Below are 9,288 nucleotides of genomic sequence, written 5' to 3'. Positions count from 1 at the left end.
TTGTTCAAGTGGTACATATTGTTGTTTTTACTTATTATTAGGAAGGGGGTATGAAAAGATCAGTATGAAAGAAGAGGCTGAGAAGAGTAGCCTATACTTGCTAGGAATATGGTAGCAGTAGGATATTTCTTAAGCATTCTAGATGAGTTCTCAATTTTCCCAAAGTAGCTTTGCAAGTGTGTACTTAAGGCTTTGTCATGATTTATATTGAAAGATTATTTGTGTGATTCTTGTGTTTTTGAAGCCAAAACTTATTTTTTAGAGATTTGCTGATCCTTTAGATTCTCATCAATTTTCCTTGATTTGTTATCTGAATCCAATTCTAGGATCAAATAATTTTTACCATCATAAAGCAAATTCCAGAGGGAACTAGGGGACAATGCAAAGGGGTCCTCTTTCCAATGGACAAATCACCATACACAAAGAGAAGTATTACTTTCAAAAATATAGCTCTGAGCTAGAAGCAGAAAACCTAAAAGACAAACCTACTTCTCCTCACTGAGCCCCGTGGTCAGGAAGATCACACAAGACAAGAAAAAGATCCACAAGAAGTATGGCCCAAGTGGGAGTGGCTGCCCTCCACCCAGCAGCAAGACGAGATCATCTATGAGTGCATGGTGGAGTCCCACATCCAGGGGGCCTACCAGACCAGACCCACCTCCTGCTACCTCAACCTGCATGTGGCTATGGGCCAGAAAGTCATATACTTCAGGGATGAGGATATAACTTGGCAGTATGGACACTCTGCCCCTTTCTCCTGGGAAACAAGGAATCCAGTGGATTTCAGTATTGTCCCTTTGTTCATCCAAGACCAAGTGGCACATTCCAGAATGAACTAAGTCAACCATCTAAAGTGTCCTAGGGTGCCCAGGCCCCCAAATCCTCTCAGGGAAATAAAACATCAAGCATGGATGGCCTAGGGTCTATCTGGAAGGAGGAGGAATCCTCTTTCTGGAAGATAAGTGCAGAGCATTCCCAAGTGGAAGGGCAAGAATCAGGTTACCAGTCACTGACTCCCAGCCAAATCAAGTCCATGAAGAAAGGGGAAAAGGTCCCCCCAGGCCAGTACTGGCAAGACTCAGCCCAAACAGACAAGGAGGTAGTCAGAGGGGAAAGACCCAGTGGCCTTTCACAAGACAAATTTATGTTCCCCAACCTGAGTGCTGAGAAGGAAAGGGCGGGGTCTGGCCAATCTTCAGTCAGCTTGCTTGATGATGGCTTCATCTCTGAGCCCTGGTGAAGCTGTTTTCATCTGGCACCAAAATGGAGGATACATAAGATGCTTTGATCTCAGAGCCTAAGCCCACACAGCTCAATATAAGTAATGGCATATTAAAGATAGGATTTGATTTTCTGGACAATTGGTAAAATGAAACAAAACCAAGAATCCCTTTTTTCCCCCAAAGTTTTGTGCTGGAGAAGGATAAAGGGTAACTTTTCCCCTGTTTTTCAATTTTGTTAGCTTTTGTGTACTTTATTCTTAATAATTTGAAACTATTCAGTGTTACCTTGTCTAGATGTTACCATTTGTTATATGATCAGGCACATTTTGATATTATTTTGGTGATCAGTAATGACAGTTTTTAATTTAATTTTATTCAGTATTTTATTTTCCCCAGTTATATGTAAAACAATTTTAACATTCATTTTTAAAACTTCAAGTTCCAAATTCTCTCCCTTCTTCCCTCACTACCCTCTCCATCCCCATCATTGAGAAGACAAGTAATATAATGTTATACATGTATAGCCATGCAAAACATTTCCACATTAGTCATGTTGTGAAAGAAAACATAGACAAAAAAACCCTCAAGAAAAATAAAGTTAAAAAAGTATGCTTCAATCTGTATTAAGACACAATCAGTCCTTTCTCTGAGGATGGATAGCATTTTTCATCATAAGTGCTTCAGAGTTGTCTTGGATCATTGTATTTCTGAGAATAGCTAAATCATTCACTGCTGATCATCTTACAATATAGTTGTTACTTTGTACACAGTGCATTTCACTTTGCATCAACTCGTGTAAGGATTTTCAGGTTTTTCTTAGAGCATTCTCCTCATAATTTCTTAGAGCACAATAATATCCTTTGTTATCATATGCCACAATATGTACATCCATTCCCCAATTGATGGGCATCCTCTCAATTTCTAATTCTTTGCCATCAGAAAAGAACTGCCATAAATATTTTTGCACATATAGGTCCTTTTCCTTTTTGTTTATTTTTTTCTCTTTTGGGATACAAATCTAGTAGTGGTATTACTAGTTAAAGGGTGTGCATGGTTTTATAGCCCTTTGGGCATGGTTCCAAATTGCTCCACAGAAAGGTTGAATTAGTTCGCAACTCTAGCAACATTGCATTAATTTTCCTTCTATCCCATGTCCACTCCAACATTTGTCATTTTCTTTTTCTGTCCTATTAGCCAATCTAATACCTATGAGGTAGTACCTCAGAATTGTTTTAATTTACATTTCTCCAATCAATAGTGATTTAGAGCATTTTTCTTAGGGTTAAGATAGCTTTGATTGCTTCATCTGAAAATTGTTCTTATCTTTTGATCATTTATCAACTGGGGAATGGTTCTTTTTTATAAATTTGATTCAGTTCTCTATGTTTAATAATACCTTTATCAGAGAAACTTGCTTCAATTTTTTTCACAGTTACAATTGCTAAATATATGTCCCTCCATTCTATTCCCCCCACTTAGTTTATTCTATTCTCTCTCTTTTCACCCTGCCCCTCCTCAAAAGTGTTTTACTTCTGACTACCCCCTCCCTCAATCTGTCCTTGCTTCTGCCACCCATCTCCCTTCTCTTATCCCCTCCCCCCAGCTTACTGTAGGTTAATACAGATTCCTACATCCAATTGAGTATGTATGTTATTCCCTCTTTGAGCCAATTCTGACGAGAGTAAGATTCACTCACTCTCCCTCACCTCCTCTCTCTTCCCCTCCACTGCAAAGGCTTTTTCTTGCCTATTTTATGTGAAATAATTTGCCCACTCTACCTTTCCCTTTCTCCTCCCAATATAAACCCCTCCCACCCCCTAATTTTAGTTTTTTAGATGTCATCCCTTCATATTCAACTCATGCCTCTTTCTATATATACCCCTACTACTGTCCTAATAATGAAAAAGATCTTGTGTTGTAAGTACCATCTTCACATGTAGGAATGTAAACAGTTTAACCTTATCAAGTCCTGTGTGATTTTGCTTTCAAGATTACCTTTTAACACTTTTCTTGATTCTTGTATTTGAAAGTAAAATTTTCTATTCAGATCTGGTCTTTTCATCAAGAATGCTTGAAAGTGCCCTATTTCTTTGAATACCTAAGTTTTCTCCTCAAGAATTATCCTCAGTTTTGTTGGTTAGGTGATTCTTGGTTGTAATCCTAGCTCCCTTGCCCTACAGAATATCATATTCCAAACCCTCTGATCCTTTAATGTAGAAACTGTTAAATCTTGTGTTATCCTGACAGTGACTCCATAATACTTGAATTGTTTCTTTCTGGCTGCTTGCAATGTTCTCTCCTTGATATGGGACCTCTAGAATTTGGCTATAATATTCCTGGGAGTTTTCACTTTGGTATCTCTTTCAGGAAGTGATTGGTAGATTCTTTCCATTTCTGTTTTACTTTCTGGTTCTAGGACCTCAGAGCAGTTTTCCTTGATGATTTCTTGAAAGATGACATATAGGCTCTTTTTTTGATCATGACTTTCAGGTAGTCCAATTATTTTAAAATTATCTCTCTTTGATCTATTTTCTACATCAGTTTTTTCCAATGAGATGTTTCTCATTGTCTTCTATCTTTTCATTCTTTTGGTTTTGTTTTATTGTTTCTTGATTTTTCATAGTCATCAGTTTCCATTTGCTCAGTTCTAGTGTTTAAGGAATTATTTTCTTCAGTGAGCTTTTGTACCTACTTCTCCATTTCACCAATTCTACTTTTTAAGGTGTTCTTCTCCTCAGTAGCTTTTTGTACCTCTTTACCATTTGGCCTTGTCTGTTTTTTAAGGTGTTATTTTCTTCACTATATTTTTCATGTGTCTTCTTTACCAAGCTGTTGACTCATTTTTCATGATTTTCTTGATCACTCTCATTTCTCGTCCCAATTTTTCCTCTACCTCTCTTACATGATCTTCAAAATAATTTCTGAACTTTTCCATGGCCTAAGACCAATTCATATTTTTTTCCTTGGAGGCGTTGAATGTTGGAGCTTTGATTTTGTTATCTTCTGAGTGTGTGTTTTGATCTTTCTTGTCACCACAGTGACTTTCTATGGTCAGAATTTTTTTCTGTTGTTCATCTCTTCCCAGCCTATTTCTTGACTTTTAACTCTTTGTTAAAGTAGAGCTCTACTTCCAGAGTGGACGGCACACTGTTCCAAATTTCAGAGGTCTGTGTAGCTGTTTTCAGAGATACTTTTAGGAACCTGTAAATTTTCAGTTCTTCCAAGGTGGTATGATCTAAGGAGAAGTGTGTTTACTAATCTCCAGGCCTGTGCTCTAGTCTGAGTGACCACAAGAACTCTTTTCCGCCTTTGAACTGTGACAAGGGTCCCTGCTCATGGCTGCAAGCTCTGGTGTGCTAGTTGCTTACTCCAACAAACAGCCTTCCTTGCTATGTGTTCCTCCCAGAATATACCAGGCATTCTTCCCCACCATCAGCAAAAATGGAGGTGTAATATCACCACTAACAGATCGATCCTGGAGAACTTTGGGATTCTGATGTGATAGCAAGGGACCTTTCCGGGGCTGGGACTGCCTTCACAGGACTTCCCTTACTCACTGTACCACTACTAACTTTTGTTGGAGACCTCCAGTCCTATTCATTCAGTTTACCACATTAGATATGGCTCCTCTAGAAGGGGAAATACATATAGAGCATTCTATGTAAACTGCAACTGCGTTGTTGCCTCCAGCATCTCCTGTACCCAAACAGGTGCTGGGATAAATTCTAATACAGCAAGATTTATGCACTGCCTCTCACTGTGTCCTCTTCACCTCAAGCCTTATGTTTCCTGAGCCTTCACCAGTGAATGCTTGGTTCCAGTATCACAGAACATGCATTAGGATTTGAAGGGACTGTGCAGGGATGGGGTGGGAAGGGTTGGCCTTTTTTTATTGTTGTTTATAGTATCTCATTAAATGCTTCTCAGAAACAAAAATGTCAGAAAAATGTTTCAATTTTCTACCCATTGAAGTAAACACAAGATCTCTCCCTGGAGACTTGAGTCAAACCTGTCCACTAAAGGTCAAGTGTGGAGATGTAAACATTTTCTCACTGAGTACTTCATGAGTCTAGGGTCTTGAATGAATTGCTTTCTAGTGCCAAAAATGTGATAGATTTCCTCTTCTTGCCACCAGAAACACCAAGAACTAGATGTTTTGCCACATTCGTGTATACTGTATACAATTGGTTTGGTGTTTCATTATTTAACTTTTAAGAAAAATATTTTACTATTGTTTTATATGGAAATACTATTGTAAAAGTTTAATCTTGTGATTTAGTTTTTCTGAGAAATTTGTTTTTAATATGAATATTTTGATATGCTTGTTACTTGGTTTTATAAGCTGGACAACTGAACTATCAGTTCTTATTCATTGTTCAGACAGCTGCAGACAGACCAAATAAATGACAGTTTTGTGGGAGGTAATCTTAGTCTGTTGAACTGGCAATTGGGTATGACACAAAATGCTTATTTGAAATACACCCTCACTTGGCTGCTCAATGAAAAGGACAAAAAAAACCCTTTAAAACAAAGGCTCAGATTTTTTTTTTGGAGAAGGAAGATGTGTCTCTGTAACATTTAGAAAGTGAAAAGTACATAAAAGAAAAAAAACTTCCAAAAAGAAATGGGATTTGTGAAAATAAAAGGATAGAACTAGTGCATAAGTTCTCAAAACATACATACACCCACATATACATGAATAAACAGTTAAGGAAATGAAAAATCCCTTGTAGCAGGTGGCACCTAAGCTGCTAGGGCTTCCAAGACACAGAGGTGATAAAAAGAGAATCCTTCAGGCCTGGGCAACAGCCTGTGCAAAAGCTTTGGGGTAAGAGATGGAATTTCCTATAGAAGAAACAGTAAGTTGATCAATTTGGCATATGTAGTGTATGAAGGAGAAAAATGCAAAATGTAAAATAAGCCTGAAATGGTAGCCTGGCACCAAATGTGAAAGCTTGGCCTTTGTGTTTTGTCTTGGTCATATCACTCAACTCAAGAAGAGTTGGTAAAGAGATGTGGTCTGAAAATGGGTTTTAAATTTCTAGGCAGCAGCCTAAAACAGAAAATATAGACTCCTGACCAGGGACAAACAGTCTTAATAGAGCACCCCTCCCCCACCTCTTCTTGGTTAAATTTTCTGAGGAATCAATCTATAATTGGTTCCTCTACTTCCTTTAATCTGACTCCATTATAAACTCTCCAGAATCTGTTTTTTAATCTCTATTCAACTAAAACTACCCCTTCTAAAGTAATCGATGATCACTCAAATTGCCAAATCTAGTGGTCTTTTTTATAATCCTCATCCTTCTTGACCTCTCTTTGGCTTTTGAAACTCTCTTCCACTGAGTACTTTTCCCTCTCTTACTTCTTTCTTCTTCCTTCCTTCTTTCCTTCCTTTGTTTCTTTCTTTCTTTATCTCTTTCTCTCTATAATGCTGATATTTCTCAGTCTCCTTTGCTGGATCTTCCTCTACATCATACATACTAATTATGGATATTCCCCAATATTCTGCCTTGGGCCTTCTTTTCTTCTGCCTCTATACTATTTCTCTTAGTGATGCCAACAGTTCCCATGGATTCTATTGGCATCTTTATTCAATTGGTTTATCCATTTCTAACCTCTTTCCTGACCTCCAGTCTAACTTCTCCAACTGCCTAACTAGTTATATATTGCACTACACAAAGCATTGGACCTGAAGTCCAGTACAAATCTGACCTCAGACATTTAATAGCTGTTTGAACCTGGCGATGTGACTTAATCACCTTCTACCCTAGTTTTCTCAACTATAAAATGGGGATAATAATAGAACCTAATGCTCAGTGTTGTATGGATAAAATGAGATAATGTGTGTAAAGTGCTTAACAAAATATCTGGCACATAAGAGATGATTGATATGTGTTTGTTCCCTTCTTTTTCTCCTATTGGATATCTCAAATTAGATGTCAGGTATCATAAACTCAACATTTCCAAAACTGAACTTATTATTTTCCTCTGAAAAACTATTTTCTCTTCCTAACCTCTCTAGTATTCTTTTATAATTAATTAATTTATTTTTAATCTTCAACATTCACTTCCACAAACTTTTGAGTTTTAAATTTTCTCCCCCTCACTCCCCTTGTCCCTCCCCAAGACAGCACGCAACCTTATAGACTCTACATATACATTCCTATTAAATATATTTTCACATTAGTCATATTGTAAAGAAGAATTAGGACAAATAGGAGGAATCACAAGAAAGAAGAAACACAATAAAACAGAAGGAAAAAAAGAGCAAATAGCATGCTTTGATCTGCATTCAAACTCCACAGTTCTTTCTCTGCTTGTGGATAGCATTTTCCATCATGAGACTTTTGGAGATGTCTTAGATCCTTGCATTGCTGAGAAGTCTATCAAAATTAGTCATCACACAACGTAGCTGTTACTATGTACAATGTTCTCCTGGTTCTGCTCACTTCACTCAGCATCACTCCACACAAGTCTTTCCAGGTTTTTCTGAAGTCTGCTCATCATTTCTTACAGCAAAATAGTATTCCATTATATTCATATGCCACAACTTGTTCAGGCATTCCCCAATTGATGGGCATCCCCTCAATTTCCAATTCTTTGCCGCCACAGAGAGAGCTGCTATAAATATTTTTTTTGTATATATGGGTACTTTTCCCATTTTTATCATCTTTTTGGGATACAGCTCTAGAAGTGCTATTGCTGGGTCAAAGGGTATGCACATTTTCATAGCCCTTTGGGCATAGTTCCAAATTGCTCTTCAGAATGGTTGGGTCATTTCACAACTCCACCAACAATGCATTAATGTTCCAATTTTCCCACATCTTCTCCAACATTTATCATTTTCTTGTTTTATTATCTTGGCCAATCTGATAGATGTGATGTGGTACCTCAGAGTTGTTTTGATTTGCATTTCTCTAATCAATAGCGATTTAGAGCATTTTTTCATATAACTATAGATAGCTTTAATTTCTTCCTCTGAAAACCACCTGTTCATATCCTTTGGCCATTTATCAATTGGGGAATGACTATATTCTTATAAATTTGACTCAGTTCTCTATATATTTCAGAAATGAAGCCCTTATCAGAGACACTGGTTGTAAAAATTCTTTCCCAGTTTTCTGCTTCCCTCCTAATCTTGGTTGCATTGGCTTTGCTTGTGCAAAAACTTTTTAATTTAATGTAATCAAAATTAAACATTTTGCATTTCATAATGTTCTCTATCTCTTTTTTTGGTCATGACTTTTTCTGTTCTCCATAAATCTGACAGATAAACTATTCCTTGCTTTCCCAGTTTGCTTATGGTATCAGTCTTTATATCTAAATTGGGTACACATTTTTGACTTTATTTTGGTATATGGTGTGAGATTTTGGTCTATGCCTAGTTTCTGCCATACTCTTTTCCAGTTTTCCCAGCAGTTTTTGTCAAAGAGTGAGTTCTTAACCCAGAAGCTGGTGTCTTTGGGTTTATCAAACAGTAGATTACTATGACTATGACACAGTAGGTTACTGACTACTGTGTCTTGTGAACCTAAACTATTCCACTGATAAACCACTATTTCTTAGCTAGTACCAAATAGTTTTGATGATTGCTACTTTATAATACAATTTAAGATCTAGTATGGCTAGGCCACCTTCCCTAGCATTTCTTTTCATTAGTTCCCTTGATATTCTTTTGTTCTTCCAAATGAATCTTGTTATTATTTTTTCTAACTCTATACAATATTTTTTTTGGTAGTTTGATTGGTATGGCACTGAATAAGTAAATTAGCTTAGGTAGAATTGTCACTTATATTATATTAGTTTGGTCTACCCATGAGCAACTGATGTTTTCCCAATTATTTTGATTTTACTTTATTTGTGTGAAAAGTTTTTTTGTAATTGTGTTCACATAGTTCTGGTGATTTGTTTCAACAGATAGACTGCTAAATATCTCATAATGTCTACAGTAACTTTAAATAGAATTTATCTTCCTATATCTTGCTGTTGGGTTTTGTTGGTAATGTATAGAAATGCTGATGATTTATGTAGGTTTATTTTATAGCCTGCAACTTTGCTAAAG

General features: G+C 36.9%; 1 pseudogene; it reads left to right on the top strand.

Moving 5' to 3' along the window:
* The first annotated feature begins 64 nt into the window (after positions 1-64).
* Positions 65-1,368, top strand: LOC114031730 (annotated as a pseudogene).
* The last annotated feature ends 7,920 nt before the right edge of the window (positions 1,369-9,288 follow it).

Source organism: Vombatus ursinus, unplaced genomic scaffold (assembly GCF_900497805.2).
Source record: "Vombatus ursinus unplaced genomic scaffold, bare-nosed wombat genome assembly UNPS02015255.1, whole genome shotgun sequence".
NCBI classification, from domain to species: domain Eukaryota; kingdom Metazoa; phylum Chordata; class Mammalia; order Diprotodontia; family Vombatidae; genus Vombatus; species Vombatus ursinus.
Note: the sequence above shows the minus strand (reverse complement) of the source record. Positions and strands in the feature narration are given on the sequence as shown.